The sequence below is a fragment of the Phacochoerus africanus genome, chromosome 9 (assembly GCF_016906955.1).
Source record: "Phacochoerus africanus isolate WHEZ1 chromosome 9, ROS_Pafr_v1, whole genome shotgun sequence".
NCBI classification, from domain to species: domain Eukaryota; kingdom Metazoa; phylum Chordata; class Mammalia; order Artiodactyla; family Suidae; genus Phacochoerus; species Phacochoerus africanus.
The window spans coordinates 40,113,595-40,138,135 of record NC_062552.1 but is presented as its reverse complement, the minus strand read 5'-3'; positions in this window follow the sequence as shown (position 1 = coordinate 40,138,135).

Sequence of the window (24,541 nt, the reverse complement as noted above, 5' to 3'; positions counted from 1 at the left end):
AGCACTGCGGGTGGGAGGGGTGGAGGGGAGAGGGGAAAGCAGGGCTGACAGTCACGTAGGCTGATGTCATTGGTCACTCCACCTCCCCGAGGTATCACTTTCCTCATGGCCAAGCCCGCAGCTGAGTTCAGGGGGTAGTCACGTCCCATCCCTGGCTCTTCAGCTGCTCGCTGCACTGACTCTCGGGCTGCTGAGGTCAGGATGCCACTGTGTAGCCTCACTCAGCCCCAAAGGTGGGGAAGGGGAGCCTATGACGTGGTGGGCGTGGCAGGGACAGGTGCCCGGGGTCTAGGAGGGACTAGGCTGCTGAGAAGTTGTCCCGGGGTCCCTCGGGGGTGAAGGTGGGTTTACATCACAGGTGAGCAGCGCTGCAGTTCAGGAACTCTCAGTCTGAATGGGGAGATGCCCCCTGCCTGCAGGCAGCTCCCAGTCTGAGGGCGATGACAGAGCCCTCGCCCTTAGGGAGTTTCCAGTCTGATGGGAGAGATGGTCCCTGTTCTCGGGGAGCCCCTGACTGTGATGAAGGAGACGGTCCCCGCTGACAGAGACAGCAGCCGTGTCTGAGCTAAGCATGGTGGTGGCTGGGATTGGAACCCTCTTCCCTGTTCTCTCCTCTAGTGTAAGGCTCCCAGGTCACCCAGAGCAGCTCCTTTGGAGAATCTGTTGCCCAGACACGGGGAGGACCCGGCAGGTGCCCTGCATGTGACGGGCCACATGCGATAGGGAGGGGCTGCCAGAGCCTAAGTGCAGACAGACAGCGGCGTCCCCGTGTCTGAGCGCGTCCTTGGGGCTGGGTCCAGCAGAGGGAGCTGGCAGCCAGCGGGAGCTAAGCAAGCCAGCCCTGACCCCAGAGATGGCCTTGAGGCGCTCCTGCTGCCCACCCAGGGTGAGGAACTCACCCTACAGCTGAGCCAGAGTGTCGGCAGCTTGTGTGGGGGCCCAGGCCTCCTCAGCCCACCCCAGCACCCAGGTCTGCCCTGCAGGGACCCCTCAGCAGAACCCCAAATTCCACGCTTCCCCCTGGGCTTGTGGAGTCCATTCCATAATCCCCAGGACAGGTGGAAAGACAGGGGTCAGAGCCCTGGGTGTGAGTTCTGCTCCCTCTTTTACTAGTTCTGTGACTCTGGGCAGGTTCTAGCACCACTCTGGGCCTCAGTTTCTTCATCTGTAAAATGGGCTGCCGTGGAGGGAAAAATGCATGGAACTTGCCTGGCACAGAGTGGCTGCCAGGTAGGCAGCTTCCCTTCTCCTCACTGCATTCCTCTCTGCTTCACACAGGGGCACCTCCTCAAGCTGAGGCCAAAAGCCTGAGGGGAAAGCCAGCCAAGGTCAGGTGGCGCTAACCAGGGTGGGCTTCCTTTAGAGATGAGATGTGAGTTGGGTCTAGTAGGGAGATGCTTGCTCTCAGCCCCTAACACAGACACGCCAAACTGCCACCAGAATGAGGTGGCACTGAGGGCACAAGGGGCAGGACCCCATCGGCTCTTCCCTTAGCACCATTCCACTCCTGTGCCCCCAGCTGCAGGTCAGCTCTTAGCAGGACTTGCTGGACTCTTGCCACCCCAACGGTACTGAGGTCTCTTTGGGGCATGTTGCTCTCTGGGTGCCCCCTCCCTTTCTTGCTCAACAGATTTACTGAGTACTCACTATGTGTCAAGCCCTCTTCCAGGCCCAAGAGAGACAGCTGTGAGCCAAAGCGACAGAGGCCCTTCGGCTACAGCTCCGATGAGACCCCTAGCCTGGGAACTTCCATATGCCATGTGTGCGGCCCTAGAAAAGACAAAAAGACAAAAAACAAAACAAAGCAAAACAAAAAGTGACAGAGGCCCTTGACCTCATGGAGCTGTCATTCTAGTGGAGGGCGAAAACCTGGAACAAAAGAAATATCTTAGAAGGTGGTAAGTCCTCTGAAGGAGAATGAAGAGGGAGGACGGATGGGGTATGGGAGTAAGGGGGTGACGCAATAGAGAAAAGGCCACACCGAGAAGGTAACGCTGGAGTAAAGATCTGAAAGAGGGATCCGTGTGCAAAATGAGGGGAAAACATTCTGAGAGTGGGAAAAGCATGTGCAAAGGCCCTGGGGTGCTTGCAGAGCTAGCTTGTTGGAGGAGCAGCAAAGGTGTGGAAGGAATGAGGGAGGGAACAGTGGCAAATGAGGCCAGAGAAGTAGAAGGGACCAGATCCTGGGGGACTGGACTCCCAGAGGTCAAATGATGTATCTGGGGACACTTCCTGGGATGGGGTGGAAGGCCCGCAGGACCCCAACCCAGAACCTTCCCCTACCCGCCACTGCCCTGGAGCATCTAAGCAGAGAGGTTTAGCCCAAGGCCCACCATCTCCCAAGAGACCCCAGCTGAGCATGTCAAACTCTGGTCCCACCCTTCAGAGGAAAGGCTGGGGTCCTAGGGTTGAGGGAATATGAGTTGAGAGCTGGCGAGACCGAGTGACCCCTGGCCCCCGCGGTCCCTGGCTGTGCTGCAGGAGAGTGGAGGTAGCTGTGGGGCTCAGGGCTGGGATGCCCCCAGGTGTGTGCTGCTTCTGCACCTGTGTGGCCACCTGCTGCTCAGTCTTCATCTCTGGGCCAGGTGGGCCACCAGGGGAGAGGGGCTGCTAGCGGGGCCAGGCCCAGCCTCCACACCCAGGCCAAACACAGGCCCCCCCGCCTCCTGCAGAAAACAGATCTGGAAGATCCACAGAGCTTTCCAGAGCTCAAGCCTCCTGCTCTGGTGGAGGAGGCTCAGAGTGGGGTCCTGCTCCCAGCCCTGCTTACTCAAGGCCTTGGCTCCCTCTCTGGCCAGCAATGCTGCCTCTGCCTGTCGGCTCCTGGGAGGCCCTGGCTCCTGGGGCAAGAAAGCTGCAAAAGAGCAAAATGTTTTGCAATTTCACCACCCTTCATAGCTGGGTGGCCTCTCTCCTCTGATCTTGAATGCCCAGGAACCATACATCTCACCTGGGCACAGCTCACTTTGCCCTTGGACTGATAATCATCCATGCACATTTTTGACTCCTGAGTTTAGACAAGCCCAGGGGACAAAGCACCTCTGGGGTAGGAGTCCACTCAGCACAGGGCCTGGGACAGAGCAAGGTCCCCCGCCCTGCTCCCTTCTAGAGAACAGCAGGACGGGGTGTGTGTGTGTGTGTGTGAGGAGGTGAGTGGGGTGGGCGGTGCCAGGGATGGAACCTGCGTCCTCATGGATACTAGTCAGCTGAGCCATGATGGGAACTCACCAGCTGGTTCAAATTAAAGCAAATGATGCCACATTAACCAGCCTCAGCTCTCTTTCTCACAAGGATGCAGGTCTGCTGGAGGTAGGAGTGCTGGATTTCCATCAGGAAGGTGACAGAGCCTGGTGGGATGTTCAAGCGAGGCTGGCTTTCTTGGCAGCAGCAGGAACATGCTTCTGGCGACAGCTGATGGATGGACACATGAAACTCTCTAGGGCTTGCTCCAGGGCCCTTGTCCTTGTCCCCATTGCCCCAGACATTTTTATCAATGGCTTGAACAAAGGCCTTAGAGGATTCTGATGAGAATTCTGACCTGCCCAACAGCACCTGGAGTGGTGGGCAAAACCAACAAGAGAGATCGGCAGTGGGAAGAAATGACAAAGTCCAGCTCTAGGATGGAAACAAAATCCAAGTCCAAAGGCAAATAAGCATTGATCCTGCGGAGATGCTGGCACATGTGTGCCATGGCTTAAGTGCCAAGGAAGTCTGGGCAGCAAGGTCTTGAATGCTGCAAAGGACTGGAAACTACCTACATGTCCACCAGGAGGGGATCAGTTAAATACCTTGGGTAGATCCATGCAATGGGAGGTCTCAAGGCTGATACAAAGAATGAGGCAGAGAGTTATACGTTGATCAGGAAAGTTCTTCAAGATACTGGGTTAAGTAAAAAACTAGGTACATGAGAGTGTACACGGACAGTGTAGGCTGTGTTTCTCTTTGTGCAAAAAAATGTGTGTATATATTTGCACACGTACAGATCATCTCCAGAGGATACACAAGAAACCAAGTGGGTAGCTGGGGGTCTTGCTTTACACAGTACAGTACATATATCTTTAGGGCTTTTATTTTGTGCCAAATGCATTGTGTGTGTGTGTGTGTGTGTGTGTGTGTGTGTGTGTTTGTGTGTGTGTGTGTGTAGGGGGAAATGAATGAAGCAGGCCTCATAGAAATTCTATTGAAAAGGACCTGGAAGTTTGCTTGACCGTAAAGTCACTGAGAAATCGCTTTTTAAAAAGCAAGACTGTACTCTGAGGTTATATTAACAGGAGCCTAGGACTCAGGCTAAAGCAGGTGTGTGTCCTGCTATACCATGAACTGGTCGGGCTGTACACAGAATGTGGGGCCTCTCTGAGGGAGCCAATTTTTTTTTTTTTTTTGTCTTTTTAGAGCCACACCCATGGCATGTGGAAGTTCCCAGGCTAGGGGCTGAATCGGAGCTGTAGCTGCTTGCCTACACCACAGCAATACCAGATCCGAGTTGCATCTGTGACCTACACCAACACTGGATCCTTAACCGACTGAGCAAAGCCAGGGATCGAACCTGCGACCTCATGGATACCAGTTGGGTTTGTCACCTCTGAGCCACAACGGAACCTCCAGGAGCCACCTTTGAGAAGCACAGGAAGCTAGATCAGACCTGAGCTGACAGCTCAGCTAGAGCAGAGGTGGGCTGGATGCCAAAGAGATAGAGGGTCATTGCAGAGCTGGTGTGCAGAAGCAGGAGGGACTGGATTATTTTGTTGGCTCCAAAGAACAGGACTTGGATCAATGGTTTAGAAGGTACAGGGAGAGAATTTTGGCCTCAGGAAGATCTTTCTAATCATTAGAACTGAATTATATAGTCATAATAATATAATAATATGAAATATAACATATTATATAATTTAACAGTATAATATCATAAGAAGAACTTTTAAATAATCAGGACAATAATGAGCGCTGCATCACGGGGTGTACTCAAACAGCCTCTGATGACACATATCTAGGATGTTGCAGAAGGCATTAGCGGAATCACTGGGACCTGTAATTTGGGGCTCACGGCAGGCCTACCGAAGCTCAGCCTAGAAATCTGCCTTATTTATTTATTTTTATCGCAGATGCAGGCAATTGAACCGATTACACTATCATCATTGTTCAAAGACCCCTTTAATGTTCCTTTCCATTTAAATTTTTCTGCTTCCCGCCCTCCCCACCCTGCCCCGACCCCCACTCCCATTTCCTACCATCCCGGACCCCCTGCCTCCAGACCCTCATTCTGTGTGGTTGATATTGGTCTTGAACTGTGCATCTCGGTACGCTGAGTCGTGTTGTTTTTCTGCATGTTTTATCATTTAAGTAAATGGTTATTTGCTGTAACTCTTCTCTGTTTCTTACTTTTTTTCACTTAACACTGCTGCTAAGATCTATGCATCCTATGTACCCACTATACCTGGGTTCACAGTCATATATACTGCATTTGGGCTTCTATTGAAAATATATTTTGGGGAGTTCCTATTGTGGTGCAGTGGAAACGAATCCGACTAGTACCCATGAGGTTGAGAATTCGATCCCTGGCCTTGCTCCGTGGGTTAAGGATCCGGTGTTGCCATGAGCTGTGGTGTAGGTCGCAGACGCAGCTCAGATCCCTTGTTGCTGTGGCTCTGGCAGAGGACAGTAGCTGCAGCTCCAATTCAAGCCCTAGCCTGGGAACTTCCATATGCTGCAGGTGTGGCCCTAAAAAAAACAAAACACAAATAAAATAAAATACAAATATTTTGATAATTACTGTAATTTAGCATGAGCTCTATTGATAAAGGTGGATTTACAACTTAGCCTTTTTTTTTTTTTTGGTCTTTTTACGGCTGCACCCAAGGCATAGGGAGGTTCCCAGCCTAAGGGGCAAATCAGAGGTATAGCTGCCAGCCTCTGCCACAGCGACAGCAATACAGGATCTTTAACCCATTGAGCGAGGGCAGGGACTGAACTCGTGTCTTCATGGATACTAGTCAGGTTCGCTACTGCTGAGCCATGGCAAGAAGGCCCTATAACTTAGAGATCTCATATATTCTTGGAAAACACTAGTTTTGCATTTTATATAAATTTTTTCTATTCACAATTTTCCAAAAATTTGTTCCATTGTCCCAAAATATGGCAACAGACAGCCCATGGGATTTAAAGTTATATTTTACCTTTGTAATGTGCTTGTGTCATTAATATTTGAATACATTAGAAGTAATAAAAAAAGATCTATGGATGCTGGTAGGTACCTCTGGATTACTTCTAACTGCCACGTGGAAGGGAGTTGTCACATCTTACTTATCCACTGCCCCAGGGATGGACACTTAGGCTGCCTCCGACTCCCCACCGCTGCAGATTTTGCTGTCATGAGCACATTGTACATGGCCTCTTTCCACCGTCTATAGCTGCTTTTCAGGAAATATACCCATTTGTGGGATTCTGGGATGCAGGGATGTAGGCACAGTTAGTTTCACTAAATATAGCCAGAGTGCTGCTCTGAGGATGGATATATAAGTTTATCTTCTAACCCGCAGGACACAGGCATCTCATCCCCCCCTCACAGGTATAAGCCACCTTTCCACTTTGTGCCCTTCATTTGGGTTTGAAAAGCATATAGTATGCGTCTCTCCAATGACTAATGAATCGGCCCATCTCTTCATATCCTTGGCCTTGTACTTCCTCTTTTTTTTTGGGGGGGGGGGTCTTTTTAGGGCCAAACCTGTGGCATATGGAAGTTCTCAGGCTAGGGGTTGAAACAGAGTTGTAGCTGCCAGCCTAGACCACAGCCACAGCAATGTGGGATCCAAGCTGAATCTGCGACCTACACCACAGCTCACAGCAACTTTGGCTCCTTTAACCCACTGAGCGAGACCAGGGATTGAACTGCATCCTCCTGGATGCTAGTCAACTTCGTTACTGCTGAGCCACGATGGGAACTCCTATACTTCCTCTCTTGTGGTATGCCTGATATATATATATTTTGCTCATTTTTTTTTTCTGTTGGATTTCCTATCTTTCTATTGTGGATAGAAGTTCCTTGACTCTTTAGATTTTAATCCCTGGCAGTTTTTGAAGTTGTGACTCTCTTTTCCCCATCTGCGAGTCCTCCATCTTAGCAGTGTTCAAAGCATCAGCTGGGTTTGGGAAGTGCCAAGGTAGGTATGTACCACCTGAGATCTTTTCTAATTCTGCCACTGCATGATTTTCAGATTCTTGGGCTTTTGGAGAAGTTTCCTTGCCACTTGTGGGAAAAAGAGAGGCCTCAGGAAGTATGAGAGCAGGGGTGTGGAGTGTCATTGTGAATGTGGACACGGAGCTGGGGCTCCCCCCGTATCTTGACCATCGCTAGCAGTGCATTGTGTTGTGATGATGTTGATGGGATGTGGCCCAGACAGGCTTGTGAGATCCTCCAGGGGGTGATACACAATTCATCTGGATAAAGCCTAGAGACTGTGTCATTGTTCAGAAGAGATCGTCAATCTAATGGAACGTTCTTAACAATAGCAACTTAACTCTTTTGCCTCTGTGGAAGTTTTACGATTTGACAGCAAAATTTTCAACTCTCCTCCATTGAGCCGTCATGGAGCACAGTCTGTGTTTCCTCTTCTGAATCTGGGCTGTTCTTAGTAACTCCTTGGTGCCCAGTAGAATTTAGTAGAAGTGACGCTGTGGGACTTCTGAGGCTAGGTCAGAGCAGGCCCGGCAACTTCTGCCTAGCTCTTTTGGGACACGCGCCTCTGGAAGAAGCCAACTGCCATGTAAGACATCCAACTACCCTGATTCTGCCATGCTGGAGAGGCCGTGCCTAGGTCCTCTGGTCGACAACACTAGCTAGGCTCCCAGCCAATGACCAGTGCCAACTACCAGCCACATGAGGAAGCTGTCTTAGATGTCCAGCCCGAGCTGACACCTGACAGCAACCATATGAGAGACCCTGCGTGAGAACTGCCCAGCTGAGCCCTCCTGAATTCCTGACCCGCAAAATCATGAGACAACAAAATTGTGGTTGTTTATATCACTGAGTCCTGGAGTAATTTGTTAAGCAGCAACAGTAACCACGACAATCTCTTGGAACAGAGCAGGCATAGTTATTTTAAATGCTCACTGATAACATGTAGCCTTTCTGGATATGTTTCTATTTATCATCTCTGATGCTTTAAAAATTATGTTATCTGACTCCTTGTGTGTACAGGTATTTTTGATTATGTGTTAGACATTATATTTGTAGACTTGTTTGTAGAAATAATCTGAGGCCTAGAATGAGGTTACCTGCCTTTGGAAAGGATCCACATTTGCGCCAACCAGGTGCCCGGGGCACTAATAATACGGAATCACCTACTTCAGTTGTAAGGACTGAGTGATTGGAAACAAAATTGTCTTCTTCTGGTTTACCCCTAACTCCTAGAGTATAGCCCTTTTGGAGTGCATGCCCGAAGAGAGAGGGTTCATTAAGCCCCACCATGTGGTAAGTTGGAGTCCTGGTTCATGTTCTCTTATTCCCACAAGACTGTCAAAAGAGTTGTTTGGCTTCTTGGGCATTCGGCTGACCCCCTCCTGAATAGGCAAACACCCTTGGGGGAAAATGGCCCCATGCCACTCTTACTTTTATAGGGCTCAGTCATGGTCCAGAAATTTGTTGCTGTCTTGTTAGCTCCATGATGCCTTCAAGTAGATTTTTTAATTGTTTTGTCCAGGAGTTCCCTGGTGGTCTAGCAGTTAAGTCACTGCTGTGGCTTGGATTTGATCCCTGGCCTGGGAACTTCCGCATGTCATGGGCACAGCCAAAAACATAAATTAATTTAAAAAATTATTTTGTCCAGATGTTCTAGTTGTTCTCAGTGGGAGCATTGTTCGAAATCATTTAGTCCACCGTTATTCACTCTTATTTACTTAATTCTTTAAATGTCAAAACTACACAAAAACATGAAATCATGTTCTTTGCAAGTCCTTGTAAAAAATATACCACACTGTCTCAAATCTTAAACAGAGATTGACCATAATCAGGTTTCCACTGAAGACTCAGGATCCCCACTAAGAATACTTCCTCTTGTAATTGAAACTCAGTGGGGTATGCCATTTTCTTTGCCCCTACCCTGAATTCTGAGTTCTTGGGTCTGCTTTTTACTGTTTATGTCCTCACTTGATACTTTTTGCTGTCAATGAAAATATCCTTAATGTCTTTTTCCGCATTCTGACTTTAAACTTTTAATACATATGTACATTAGATAAGCAAGCACGCAAGAATATTGTGCAAGGTAAGAGCAGATAGGCTCTGATTCAGGTAGGGGGAGATAGATCAGTAAAGCCCTAAAGTTTGTCCAACAGTTGTCAGGAGCATTCTTAATCTTCTCAGAAGCCTTTCATGGCAGATCTCAGCCTGGATGGTTGAGGTTGTCAAATGCGTGGGCTCTGGATGACTGAAGTGTGGCTACACTTGCTCTGACCCAGATGCCCCCATTGGGGGCAGGGAGTTTGGGGGCACAGGCAGTGCCCTGAAGCAGCTCAGGGGCTTGGGCCAGCACTAGGCTGCCGTGTCTTTGTTTCCAAGGCCCCACCCTGTCTCCTGGCCAAGGAGACTCAAGAAATCCTGGCAGTGTATGCTGTTCCCTGCTGCCCTGCGGAGATGACCACTTCACAGAGAGCAGAGGGAGGAAGGAGGAGAAAAGTGAAAAGAAAGGTCCTCTTTCAGGCTTAAGATGATGTGGAGTGGCTGTCCCATGGCCTGCCAAGAGCTGACTCACCGGGCTGGGACGAGGCACTACAGGTGCACTCAGGACAGCAGACAATAGGCGCCTGTTACAAACAGCCCCACACCCAAGACGGACCACCGGGGACAGGTGGAGACAGCCCCTGTGGGAGCACGGAGGCTGGAAGGGCAGGCTTCCCACGGCCTGGTGCTGAGCACTCATAACCACGGGGCCCTGGTGACTTCATGGCCAGGGAGCAGGAAGGCTGGACCAGGCTTCCAGAGACCTGGGGCAGCCTGTAATGTGGGTCTTGTCCTCATCTTCCAGTTCCAAAGGCCACCAGTAAGCTCTGGGAGGTTGCAGAGGGCACACACCTTTTTCAAGCCTTGTTTTATCCCTTTTTGGGTGAATCCTTCACCTGTAGCATCTCTAAATCTTCACCTGCTTTGAAGCCGGTGCCAATCCGTTTCTGGATGAGGAAACAGATTGTTCAACGGTGCACAGCTGAGAGCTAGGATTCAAAGCCGGAGCCGTGTGAGCCTAGAGCCCATGCAAAGCCCTGCATGGTGCAGCCACTCAAATAGACCAGGACCCAACGCTCCGCATCTTGGCAAATACAAGGCCTTCTCAGGGATTCTGGCTGAGCCAATGGGGTGCAATGGTCAGGAAGCTTCTGGAGAAGGAGGAGACTGAGCACCTCCTAGCATGGGGATGGATGGGCAGCCTGGGAGGTGATGGCGGATGCAGGGCTGGGAGCTGAGGCTGGATTCTTAGCTGAATCCCACACGCAGTGGATTGAGGGTAGGTGTGGAAGGAGGGGGAGGGAGACTTCCTCTCTTGGGCCCCGGGGGAGGGGGAGTGACCCGGGACCAGGCTGTTGACTGCTCTGCTCACTGCCAGCTGTGTAGACTTGGGTTAGTTCTAGAGACGTTCTAGACTTCAGTTTTCCCCTCTCTAAAATGGGGATTATAGGATAGACCTCTTGATGTTGCCAACATGGTGAGATGGAGTGAACGGAGTGGTTCCCGCCAAGGCCGGGCTCAGTAGCAGTACCCCTGGGCTCAGTAGCAGTACCCCTCCCATACACCTTTGCTCCTCTGGGCTGAGGCCTCACGTCTCCCATCTTTCCACGGAGCCCTCCTTGCTGGAGCCTCTGATGTCCTCTGTGGCCCAAAGGATCCTCCCCGTCCCCTGCAATGGGAGTGGACTCCCAGCTCCTTCCTTTGTCCCCCTCTTGCTTCTGGTCCCCAGTGGGACCCATGCTCGGAAGCCTCTGCTCACTGGTTATTCTGCCAGTGCGAGCCCAGCCTGGGGTCTCCACTGAGGGCTTTCTCTGCCTTCGCCCCGCTGATGGGAAATGGGGTGTCAAGGCCCCAGAGTTGAGAGCCTGGAGACCCAGGTTCAAGGCCATCTCATCACATTCCATGGTTGGGTCAGCCACCAACCCTGACGGGGGGCGGGGGGGGGTCCTGTCAGAAAAGCAGGGGGATTTTCACCCAGAGGGCTCGGGGCGAGCTGAGGTGGCTCTGGGCCATGACTGTGCTCCCTGGGGAAGGGGGGCAAGGCTGGGCTGGTGAGGATGGAGGGGACGCTGCCCTCCCTCCCTCTTCTCGCTGCATCTCCCTCCCTCCCTGCTCCTGTCCAGAGGCCTCCCAGGGTCCTCTGCCTAAGAAAGAAACTGTCTGCCCACCCCTGTCAAAGGACGGGTCTTGATAAGGAATTAGGTGAGCAAATCCAGCCTGCATATTAATCCTTCCCTGTTCTGAGGGGCCAGGGCTGCAGGCAGAGTGAGCGCCTGGCCTGGGGAGCAGTCATGTCTAGACCTCTGCTATCAAGGCAGCAAATGATTAGCCAATTAGCCCGGAGGAGAGCAGGTCTGGCTCCTAGGGCCTCTGGGCTGCATCTCCCAAGGGAGCAGAGGCTTCTGGGAGGGCTGGTTAGGTGAACAGGGGCAGCTGTGGGGCGCGCCCAGAGCCTGCAGGGTTCTCTGCAGGGTACCTTCCTCTCTGCCATTTACAAGGGAGGCGACCGCCAGGGCGTGGCCCTGAGCTCAGTACCCCAACCTCCAGGGTATGGGTTCTGTAAGGACAGAGAGGGCTCGGCACACAGCCAGGGCTGGGCTTCGTTCCGCTGCCGTCACTAGGACCATTGCTGTCATTGTTCCCACTGTGTACTAAGCATCTCTGCTGCAACGTTATCTCTCTGAGGTCTTATTATTTGAGAAATCGAGTGGAGATGCAAAGTCGGGTCTCAGGAACCTGGTCTCTCAAATATGACACTTCGCTGTGTTTGTGCCACCCTGGTTCACCTGGGACACTGGTAGCAAATGCAGGCTTCCTAACCTACCCAAGGCCTGCTCAGTCAGGACAGGGGGCGGGAACAGTCCCCGGAAGCTGTGTTCTCAGTGAGCCCCTTACCACCTCATCACAACTGCCCTGAGCTAGGAGATCTGTGCTCTGCCTCTGAGAAACTCAGACCTAAGAGACCCTCCCCCAGGGCACCGTCTACACCAGCTGGGGCGGGAGGGCGTACCCCTCCCTTGAGGAGGCGAGAGTTCCCCAAAGCCGCTGTCCCCTCTCATCCATGGAGGAACACTTGGTACCAATGGCAGCCCCCCAGACGCTATGGCAACGGTGGAGGATGGGTGGGTGTGTGGGTCCAGCAGTGGGGTTCACCAGCCTCACCTCCAGCCAGCCTGGCAGCCTTGACCTTGTGAACTGCTTCTCTGTATCCGTGACGGGGGCCTTCGCTGGTCTGAAGCCACTGGGATCCCAGGAGCTGGCAAACCCTCAGGCCGATGGGTTACTGGGCTACCTGCTCCTACAGGTCTGTTTCTCATCAGCTTCTCTCGACCTCGAGGAAACCGGGGCTTGAGGCCGGCTGGCAGCTGTGTGGTTTGGGAAGAAGGGGGCAGCCAATTCCTCAAGATCCCAGAGCCTCTGCATTCAGAAGCCTGCATAGGCGTGTACAAGCATGTGCATGCGCGCACATGCACACACTGCACGTGTGCGTGGATCGGCAGATACATGTACGCAGCGTGCCAACACCCACATGCGGTGCACTCAGGGCTGCAGACACCTGAGAGGGAGCCCTGGTCTGAGGAGGCCTCACCCAGGCTGGTCCCAGCTTCTCTCAGCTTGGTCGCTTCTCCTCAGTCCACGGGCTCCAGAACAGGCAAGGCCATCAGCTCTCGCATCAGCTGTGACAAGTTCTCTCTTTCCTGCCTGACCTTTAGGGGCTTCTAGGCCAATGAGGGAGGCTCATGAGGAGGAGATTTCTCTGTCCCCTGTCCCCCCGACAGTGAAAAACGAGATGGCCTGCGCTGGTCTAGCTGGGTGTGGGCCAGGCGGGGTAGGTCAGACCCGAACCCCAGACCTGAACTGCTCCCTGAGCGGGGCCTCTTCCTGGGTTAACTTCAGAGACAGGCGCTGATTCCCGCTTCTCAGGGGCTGAGGTCCTGCTGCCCTGGCTGCCAGGCGATGGCATCAGGGCTTAGGGCCTTGGACATAAACCTGGCCATCTGGCCCTGCCTCTGTGGGAGGTGAGCCTGGCTGACTTGGGGAGCCCCCCCACTTCCTCACTTAGATTTGGGGTTCCCCAGGCTACCACCCGCTACAACCAGCTTCGAGAACTCCTTGGAAGCTTAGAACAGTGCCCAGCACCTAGTTGATGTTAGAGTCTCTGGTTACAGACTGGAGTGAACCGTGACCCACCCTAAAGGGCTTTAATTGACTGTTGACATTTGGTTTCCTCCACTGGGCTCTGAGCTCCTCAGGCCCTTTATCTCCTGTGCCTGGCCCATCTCAGGGACTCCAAAATACGTGCTGAAAGGATGAACACGCGATCCGGTGACTGAGGGAGAGTGTGGCATCAAGAGCGAATTCCTGGAAGAGGCGGCATCTGGGGAAAGGGCCCTGCTGAGGTGGGGAGGAGAGCCTCGAGGCCAGGCACTCAAGGAGCGGAGCCCCGCCAAGCCTGAGCGGGCAGGAGGGAGACCGAGCTGGCCCCAGACCCCCACAGAGGCTGGCCAGCCGTGTCCCCATCCCGGGCCTCGAGCATCTGGGGCTGGATGAGGGCTGCTTCCGAGGTGAGGATGGGTGGGGCAAGGGCAGGGAGGAACAGCCCGGCCCGCACCTCCAGCCTCTCTTCCTCTTCCGCCCAGACACCCACGGGCCATTTACGAGGCCGAGAATTCTGCTGTCACTGAGAGAAAAACCAGCCTCGTTCCACAGACCCCTTCAACCATCGGAGAAGCAAGTGTCGGAGATAAAAGGATTTTAAATAAATCAACTCCCTGACAGGAGACTTACAAGAGGAAAAGTTGGTGAGCTCTCTCTTTTCTCTCGCTCTTTCCTTCCTACTCTCCCACCCTTGCATCCTCCTCCTCGCACTCCTTTTTTTTTTTCTCCCTGTCTTTATCAACAGCCCTCACCCCAGATAGAAACAAACAAAAGCTGCCCCTCCCCAACCTGGTGTCTCCCTGCGCTGAACACTGAGGACATATAAAAGGGTTTATGGACCCAAACAGTCAATAGAAGGGTCATCCTGTCCATTCCCCTGCCTCCAGTGGCAACTGCCTATAGATCCCCACAGAATTCCCCTCAGACGGGCTCTGTGGCCTCTGCTCTGGTCCCCTCTTCTGCCCAGTCATCACAGAGTGACTTTGGGCAACAGCATGCCCAGTCTAACCTTGAGTACTGACCACCCACCCACGGAGAAGGTGAGGCTGTGCTGAGGACACGTGTGACCAGAGGGTGAGGAGAAGGCCACTGAGGGGGAGACACAGTCCTGCCCTCAGGCAGCCCCAGTCTGAGGGGAGACACAGCCTCTGCTCTACGAACCCCCCCCAATCTGAGGAGTAGAGAGTTAACTGTGCCAGAGGTTTTAACCTGTTTTTTCACTCTGGTGCGAAGTGGTTAGGTGTTGTGTGCAATGATCTGCCCAAATCCGTGTCACCTTTGCGTGTGGAGTAAGAATGTGTGTGAAGCTATCAGGTCAATGGACGGTGGAAAAAAATTTTTCCTCTTCATTGCCCCTGTCCCTTGTCTGTCTCTGATCCTGACTGACCAACAGGGAGGGTCACAGGAATCCAGAATCTTCTTGGGGCAGAGGAGAGTCAGGCTGGAGAAGCAGGAGGTTGGGAGAGGCCAGCTGAGTGGCTCTCTGGAGTCTGGCAAGCGAGTGACTGCAGGAGATAAGCCCCTGAGATAAGGGGCAATCAAGCCACCTCATTTAGAGGAGAGCCTGTCGGTGACAAGCCGAGCCCTGCACGGCCCAGAATGTGTGCGGTGGGGAGGTGGGGGAGTGGGCATGAGGTCAGGGCTGGTGGGCAAGGGGCCTTCCAAGGCAGCCCCCCAGCTCCTCCTGCCTGTCTCTGGCCAGGTGGAAACATGCCCATTTCCTGACACCAGGGCATCGCCAGTGGGACCTCATCAAGATGGAGATGGTGGGGATCGAACTGGGTAGGAGGGTCTGAATTCCAGCAGCTTCTTGGCTCCTCCGCGCATCACATCACATTGAGTGCAAGCTGACTGGCAGCAGACATGTGCCCTGGGCACTCACAGAAGCTCCTGTGACCTGGAGGCCTGAGGGAACTTTCTGAGGGAGGAAGAGTGTGAGCCTCAGGGTGGCAGAGCTGGCTGTGGCCTTTCCATGACAGGAGGATCCCCTCTGGGGCCTGGATGATGAGCTGGGGTTGCCAGCATGCATTTGCAAGAGCCAACCCTGGGAAGGGGAAATGGAGGCTCAGAGAGGGGAAGGGCCTGGCCTAGGGTCACATAGCACTTGAGAGTGGCCAGCTGTCTCCCTGCTCCAGGCTGTAGAAGAACTGCCAAGTCTGATTCCCACTCATGGGCGTGCATGGATGCTGTGGGGCGTGCCCTGCAGGCTCGGCCTCTGCAGCAGGGCCCTGGAAGGGGTCCCAAGCCCAGCCCTGTGCAGGCCCCCGACCTGCTGGTCAGAGGAGGCAAGCCACATGGGATGGCCCCTAGACTTCTCGGCGACGCTCACTCATCACTCCATTAGTGCTTTAACCGACAGTCCTCAGGCGCTTCTCATTCCGGCCTGGCGCTCCCCGAGGCCCGGCCGGAGCCTGGAGGACACAGCTCAGCTTACGGGTCCTCGGGGACCACCCCACTCACAGCAGCACGGCATGGTCAGGCACGCAGATCGCAGATTGGCTCTCAGGAAAATCACATCAGCCTTCACCAGGAGCCACGGAGAAACGCTGAGATGCTCAGCAGACGGGCACAGTCCTTGCCCTGTCTTCCCTTCCAGAAGGGGGAGCACAAGGCATGGGGACAGCCAGCGGGGGTGGGGGGAGGGGAGCAAGGCTGTAAATCAAAATGCCTGAAATGAATCTGGAGAGAGTGCGCCTTATGCAAACATATGCAAATAGGCATGCAAATCTACCCTAGGGTGGGGAGGATATGTGCAAATCAGGACTCCAGAAAGTCCTGACAATGAGGCTCTCTGTCCCTAATGAACGGGACCCAGGGACACCCAAATATTGCACAGAGCTTTGTCTCTCCCTGAGTCCAGACTCTTCCCACTCCATCCTTTCCTCTGCTTGCATTATGCAGTCTGGCCCTGGCTGGCTCAGGGGCTGGGGCCAGAGCACAGGATAACCCAGATGTGGCCTCCCATAGAGCTGGGCTCCTTCCTGCCTGCACTGCTAACTGCCCTCCACCTCCCTTTTTTTTTTTTGTCTTTTTGCCTTTTCTAGGGCCGCTCCTGCAGCATATGGAGGTTCCCAGGCTAGGGGTCTAATCAGAGCTGTGGCCGCCAGAGCCACAGCAACGTGGGATCCGAGCCGCTTCTGCGGCCTACACCACAGCTCATGGCAACACCAGATCCTTAACCCTCTGAGCAAGGCCAGGGATCGAACCCGCAACCTCATGGTTCCTAGTTGGATTCGTTAACCACTGCGCCACGACGGGAACACCCTGCCCTCCACCTCCTAACCGCTGTCACCCTGTCAGTGGCTGAGGAGGGTCTGTGGCCACCCCTCCCCCCACAGTCACAGTTGCGACCCTAAGCGTGGCCCAAGAGGGTAGTGTGCCCATCAGAGCGATGGCCTCCCCCAGGCCGTTGTTGTTTCCAGCAACGCCCAGCACACAGAAGATGCTCAGTAACAGATGAACGATGGAATAAATGAGCACGTAAATGAAATTTGAATGCATGGTCACTTCCCTCTGGGGACTGTCGTGCTCCCCGGCTGCTTCTTGCTCAGGATTCACAGCTGCCTGCAAACTGGAGCTGAAATGGTTGTGCTTCTTTCTCATGCTCTTAAGCAGCCTGCGCTCGCCATGTGCAGGAGTGGGTCCTGGTCCTCTCCCTGGTCCTGGCGCCTTCCATGGAGGGTCTTCAAAGCTTGGTTGACTCAGTGAACACAAAAAACATGTGGTCTGTGTCTGCTTCCCTCTCCACATGGCTGGAACCATGAGTGCCTAGAGGATGTGGACAGGCTCCCTTGTCTGGAGAACTCAGCTTGTCACACGGCAGGGACTCATTACACGTGACACGGACGGGTGAGTGAATGGGGACGGCTGGGGCCTGACCTGCTGATGGGTCTATTGTTCCTATTAAACTGTGAGGGGCTTGACTCCTGGGCAAGTAAAGGATGAAGTGAAGGGAGGAACAAGTGAGTGAGTGAGTGCGTGAATAAAGGGCTGAGTCCTACTGGGGGTCTGAGGAGGCTGTGGTCTGCTCTGCAGTGTCACTGTCAACCAGCCCAGGTGGCCCAGCACACATATGTGCCTTGACCTCCGATCTGAGCTCCTCTTCCAACTTCTCCCCTGGGGCCTGCTCCCCTATGGCTTTGCTCTCATACCACCTCTCACTCCAGCTCCTCTCCCACAGCCTTGAACCCCCGCCCCACCCCCAGCCTCAGCCCACATGGCTCTTCCTGTGGCCTTGACCCCACCTGTCTAGCTGTTTGCTTAGAGCCCTACAGCCTCTGCATGGCTTTTTCCTGCCTTGCTTTGGGGTTGCCAGATCAGGGGCAGCTCTGGAGCCAGCCAGGCTTTCTGGGCTTGCGTCTTCCTTCGGCCATCTGCCAGAAGGCAAGAGACCGAGTCTTTCCCAGCCTCAGTTTTCTCATCTGCAAAATGGGGATAATATTGGCTTTTAAGAGGATTAAATGAGGGAGCCCATTGTGGCTCAGTGGAAATGAACCCGGCTAGTATCCATGAGGATGCAGGTTCGATCCCTGGCCTCATTCAGTGGGTTAGGCATCCAGCATTGCTGTGAGCCATGGTGTAGGTCACAGATGAGGCTCAGACATGGCATTGCTGTGGTTGTGGCACAGGCTGGCAGCTGTAGCTCTGATTCCTGGAAACTTCCATATGCTGTGGGTGTGGCCCTAGGGGAAAAAAAAAAAAAAAGAGGATTAAATGAGGTTCCAACTTGACTCCTAGAATGGACCCTGATGCTCAGTCAGGAACCTGGTACGTGAGTCCTCCCTTCCCTCCCTGTCCCTGCCACTGTCGCCCCCTGTTGGGCCAGGGAGAGCCACCCTACTTTCCAGGAGCAGGGGTGAAGGACTCAACTCACTCCTGTAGGAAGCAGGATCCTGGGGCTGCTAGAGGTGGAGCCTCCAGCCCAGGAGCAGAGAAGAAATCGGGATCATTCAAGCCAGGAGCGAAGAGATGCCCTGAGATTCGGAACTGGAACCTGTGTATGAAAGTTTCCGCCTGAAACTGAACGAGAGAGCTTGGGGTTAAGGACAAGAAAGGACTTCCCAGTGATGGAGCCAAAGCCTTCTGGCCTGGGGTTTAAGGCACTTCGAGAAAAAAAATAGTTGGAATTTATCTTCTGCTTCCCAGTTTGTAAAGTGCTTGCCTAAACATCATCTTATTTCACCCCATCATAAGCCCTTACTAAGTGGCAACGGGGTCATTTATAAAGTAGGTGGGCTGAGCGCTGCGATTCTCTCCCACACGGGGAGGGAAGGTTCCAGAGGCCCCAGGAGGGCCCGAGGTTGCCCAGCAGAGGGTCAGGGAACTGGGGTGAGAGCTCACTCAGATCGAGCCCAGGTTCCTGGCTTTCTCTTGTTCTTCCCAGGGTTTGGTAAGGTTGGTATGTATATGTTTTTGAGGCTGGGGTTTAATGCTGATTTCTTTGCTTAATTAAACTACGGAAAGTGGAGGGCGGGGGAGGTTCGCCCAGTCTGGCAGAGAAGAGTGGGACCTGGGTTTGTCCCCTCGCCTTCGGCTGGACTGGGACAGTGTGCAGGGCAGCGGGGAGGACTCTCGGAGCAGGAGGGGGCACATCAGGGCAGGGAGGAGAGTTCAACTGCCGAGCTTCCATCAGAGGCAGACGCCTCTTTGACCCCATCTGGCGGCCCTTGGTTTGCCCGCCCATGAGGCCAGACCCACCTCCCCCATCTTCCTCCCCCATCTTCCTCCCCCCCCCTGCTTCCCCTCACCCCCGCTTCCCCCCCCCCCCCCCCCCCGGCCCATCTCCGCCTTGCCCCAAACCCGCAAACAATGCGTTGTTGACAATCCACGGGGGCTAAACATTCGATAACATGGTCCCCACCCCGCCAGACATCCTAACAGCGGGCAGGGCTCTGTGCTGTGACGGGAAGATGCTTTGAATACATCATCCTGTCAGCTCAGTTTATTATTCTTTTTCTCAAGATAAACTGCGGCCGCCAACGAGGGGCTGTATAAATTCCAGGCTCAGAAGTCAGGCAGGCCCCACTCCTTGTTAAACACTCACTCACACACACACGCACACACACATAAATCCTGCTGAGAAAATACCGCCCTCCTTGGCCCCACAGGTCTCCTAGGGGCTCAGTAGCCTCCATCTCACGGGGTGGTCCCAGGGGCAGCTGTAGACATCAGGGGACCCAAGGCTCAGGCCACCCCTCGGGCCACTTCCCTGGCCAGGCCGGAATAGACTCACCCAGGAAGCTGGGGAAGGTCCCTACCAACAGGAGCCAACTGTGCCCCGGTCAAGCCCAGCCTCTTGGCTCCCCGACTTCTGTCTGTTCGAGGCTGCAGCCCCGTGTGCGTGGCTGGAGCACCTGCATGGTTGTGTCGGGAGGGGAGAGGTTTTCAGACTCTAGAGCCCAGGGTCAGGCCCTAGATCTCCATGAGACCTCCAAAAGCAGCCAGCATCCATCCTGGGGGGAAGGGGAACCCCTAGCCCACCCGATCCCTGAACCCCCCCAACTCCTATAGAGGAAGTGACGGCTAGAGAGAGGGGCCCTTTCCTCCCAGGATGTACAACCGGAAGGGAGGGGTCCCCTGGGCTTTATTTCAGTCTGGCCTGGTCACACTAGGGGGCTTAGAATAAAATAACAAAAGGAAACTGATCCCCATGCTGGCTGCGGGCCGATGATGGGGAGGTTGCAGGATGGCATTGGAAAGAACAGGAGTTTGGAGTCCGGTAGTTCCGGCTCTCCAACTTCAGTTTCCTTCTCCATCAAAAGGGGAGAGTCCTTTCTGTCCTGCAGTGTTGTCATAAGGACCGGAGGCCAAGCCTGGCCTGTGGGAAGGGCCTGTGCCAAACTCCGTTCACACGCCCTCTTGCTATGCAACGCCAGACTGGGGAGAGAGCAGTGTTATCCTCGCTCCAAGGCCGAGGAAGCTGCAACTTCAGATGGACGCCAAGGCAGCTCTGATAGGAAACATTTCATTCCTCACTACAAAGCATGATGATCACAATTATGGAGCACCTGCTGTATACAGTGGGGCGGTGCTGGATGTTGAGGGAAGGTATGGAAGTTTTTCACCTGGAGGTTGCCCTCCTCTGGAGTGTGGGCTCCATCAAGACAAGGAACGGTCTGTCTGTCTGTCTGTCTGTCTTCCTTCTGCAGGGCATTTTCCCCCTTGCCCAAGAGAACACCAGAACTGGCAGGTGAAGCCCTGGGTTTGAAGTTTGAGGATTGGCCTCACCATTTTTGAAGCTACATGACTCTGGGCAGGTCTCAGCCTCATTTTCCTCCTCTGTGACATGGCCACAGGGTGAGTGCTCAGGAAGGAAGTACCTGACCAATGCCAGGGGCCCCCTTAGGCAGAGGGGTTCTTACTATCCCCAGGAAAGGAAGGTGTGTCAATCCAAGACCTCAGGGGCCCCGCTCATGTGGAAGCAAATTCCTGCCCCACAGCTGCCACCCACTCTTCTGGTCCCCAACAGCTGGTCCAAGGATCATCACAAGCTTTGGGGACCTGTCACCTCCCATTCCTCAGCAAGGACAGCAAGCAGGTGGAGGAACCTGGAAAGCTGAAAGAGGCTGACTGTGTGCCAGGGCCAGGTCCCCTACCCCACCCCTCAATCCCCATTGTCAGCACTCAGGCCTCCCCAGAACTCACAGCCAGGGTTTGAAGCAGACTCCTTAGTGCTCCTGAAACAGTGTTTATAGGACCAGGGATTTGGGGTCATTACAGGGGACACTGCTTGAAGAAGGACCCAGAATGGACATCCAGAACCCAAAGCATCTGTCCGGGTGCCTGCAGGCTCCAGAGACTGCAGCTTAGGAAATTGGTAAGTTATGCTTCAGAGGATGCCAAGGGCATGATGACTTGAAGCCCCCACCCCCACCCCCACCCCAAATTAAGCTCATTTAGCTAGTTTCATTTCTTAGGTTCCGCCTAAGACCTGATTGGACAGAGAAATCCACTGCTACCAAGCAAGTGGGGAATTCAGTGACGGAGTTCAGCCTTCTTTTTTCTTGTTCTTTTTTGTCTTTTTAGGGCCGCACCTGAGACATATAGAGGTTTCCAGGCTAAGGGTCAAACCAGAGCTCTAACCACTGATCGTGTTGTGGTCCAGCCCACGGCAATGCTGGATCCTTAACCCACTGAGCGAGGCCAGGGATCAAACCTGCACGCTCATGGATTCTAGTCGGGTTCGTTACTGCTGAGCCACAATGGAACTCCCTCAACTTTCTCATTTCCCAGGTGAAGACTGAGGCTCAGAGAGACTGCAGCCACTCGCAGATCAGAGAACTGAGAATAGGTTCCTGGCCCAGTGCTCGACCCTCCACTCCAGCCTGCCCACAACCAGCTCCCCAGAGGTCACCAAAGCTGGACGGTTGGTTAAAATTAGGAACCTGATAAGCAGCTGCTTTGCTTTGCTCGCTCGCTCTTTCTCTCTCTCTCTCTCTCTTTCTTTCTTTCTTTCTTTCTTTCTTTCTTTCTTTCTTTCTTTCTTTCTTTCTTTCTTTCTTTCTTCTTTCTTTCTCTCTTTGTCTCTTTCTTTCTTTCTTTTTACTGCACCTGCAGCATGTAGAAGTTCAGGGGCTGAGGACCAAACCCACACCACAGCAGTGATCCAAACCATAGCCGTGACAATGCCAGATCCTTAATGCGCTGACCCACCCGGGAACTCCCTGATAAGCGGGTTTTTTTTTTACAAGCTCCCTGGGTGATTCTAACACCTACAGGGACTGGGAACCTGTGCTCTGGGCCATGAAGGATGTTTACAAGTCATCAGCACAGAGCTACAGTGCCTGCTGTGGGACTTTGGGAGATTACTTTCCTTCTCTGTGCCTCAGTTTTCTCATCAGGGAATAGCAATAGTACCCAGTACTTGGCATTGTTGTGATAGTAAATGAGTTAACACAGGACAGACATCACACAGTATCCCATCTGTGCTCTGCGCGTCTCTTACTTGGCTCCAACCACGGCAGCCTCCTAGCTGTCCTTTGAACACAGCAAGCATGTTCCTGCTCCAGGGGCTTTGAACGTGCTGTTCCATCTGCCTAGCACTTTTCTCCTCTGGACAGTCCCATGCTCCCATCTTGGCATCTTCAGGGCTGAGCTCACATGTCACAGAAGCAAAGGTCTTCAGGGGCCACCCCCTTCTCCTGATTGACTTTTCACTACTAAGACTATTTTCTATGTACTCACTTTTTGGCTTTTTCTGTTTCTCCTACTAGAAAGATCCTAAGGACAGAAACTTTGATTGCCATGCTTAATGCCAGGCCCTCAAGATCTGAAACAGAGTTGGGCACTCAAGAAATATTATTGGAGTTCCCGTTGTGGCACAGTGGTTAACGAATCCGACTAGGAACCATGAGGTTGCGGGTTCAATCCCTGCCCTTGCTCAGTGGGTTAGGGACCCGGCGTTGCCGTGAGCTGTGGTGTAGGTCGCAGACGTGGCTTGGATCCTGCGTTGCTGTGGCTGTGGCGTAGGCCGGTGGCTACAGCTCCGATTAGACCCCTAGCCTGGGAACCTCCATATGCCGCAGGTGCGGCTCTAGAAAAAGGCAAAAAGACACACACACACACACAAAAAGAAAGAAAGAAAGAAATATTATTGGTTGAATGAATGAAAATTAAGTTCTTGAAATGGTTCTAGCAAGGAACTATATCCTGTCTCTTGGGAAAAACCATGATGGAACATAATATAAGAAAGGGAATGTGTGTGTGTGTGAGTGTGTGTGTGCACATATATATATTTGTGTGTGTATAGTGTGTGTGTGTGTATATATATGTAGTGTGTGTGTATACATATATTGTGTGTGTGTGTATATATATATGTAGTGTGTGTGTGTATATATTTGTGTGTGTCTGTATATATAGTGTGTATGTGTGTGTGTGTCTATGCCTGGGTCACTTTGCAGTAGAGCAGAAATTGGCACAACATTTAAATCAACTATACTTTAATAAAAAAAATCTTTTTAACACAGTGCTAGGTAGGGAGTTCCCACTGTGACTCACCAGGTTAAGAACCCAACTAGTATCCATGAGGATGAGGGTTCCATCTTGGCTTCATTCAGTGGGTTAAGGATCTGGCGTTGCCACAAGCTGCAGCATAGTTCGCAGGTGCAGCTTGGATCTGGCATTGCTGTGGCTGTGGCGTAGGCCGGCAGCTGTAGCTCTGATTCAGCCCCTGCCTGGGAACTTCCATATGCCACCAGTGTGGTGTTCAAAAAAAAAAAAAAAAGGTGCTGGGTATATAGTAGGTGTCTAATATGTGTAGTCATTATTGTCACATCTCCACCTATATTGGATGTGGTAAAGACCAAATATGGGGCACAACTCAGCCCCCAGGGGTGGGGAAAGAAGGAAAGGATGCACTTTACAGGTTGAAGTCCAGCCACAGGAGCTGTGTGCCCTCGGGTGGGCGTGTCCACATGCCGAGTCCCAGTTTCCTGTCTGATCAAATGGGAGCACCCTGCCTGCTGTTGCTGGGAAGGGTATCCAGGCGCTCTGTCCCTGCTGATGTTTTGGCTCTCGGCTCAGAAGCAGACGGGTACCAAGGACAGAAGCCTGAGTGAGGTCACGACTTAGGGATCTAATGTCATTCTGACATGGGAGCAGAGTGGTCACCTGCCTGGGTGATGTGGACACAAGGACAGTTGCCTCACCAACAGGAGGACGTTCCAGGAGCTCCTGACAGGTGGGAAGAGGCTTCCAGGTGGCCCCCTCCCTGTCCCCACCTCCTCACACCCAGCTTCTGTTGACTGAGGGAGCCGGGAGATAGCCGCTGATAAGCACAGAACCTGCTGGTCTAAGCAGACAGGGCAGCCGCCCCACTGCCGCTGTCCACCTGCGGGTCTGCCCACCCTGGGGGTTGGCCTGCCCTAGGGTGGGTGGCTTCAGGGACATTTTTCTCCCTGGGATCAGGGGCTTCTGGAAGCGTCTTTTGGGAAGTGTTCAAAGCTTGCCCCGCTCCCAGGCTCATTGCACTTATTCAGATTATACCGATGAGTAAGTGAAGGAACAAAGGAGCAAGCTTTCCATCCTTTGACCCCCTCAGGCCAGGACTTCAGGCCACATCTGCCTCTTCCCTCATTAGGGGAAAAGGCAGCAGTTCAGTAAGGAAGACACTTCTGGGCCCTGATGGCATGCAGGTACGGCCTTGGATCAGGAAGTTCACGATCTAGGGGAGAC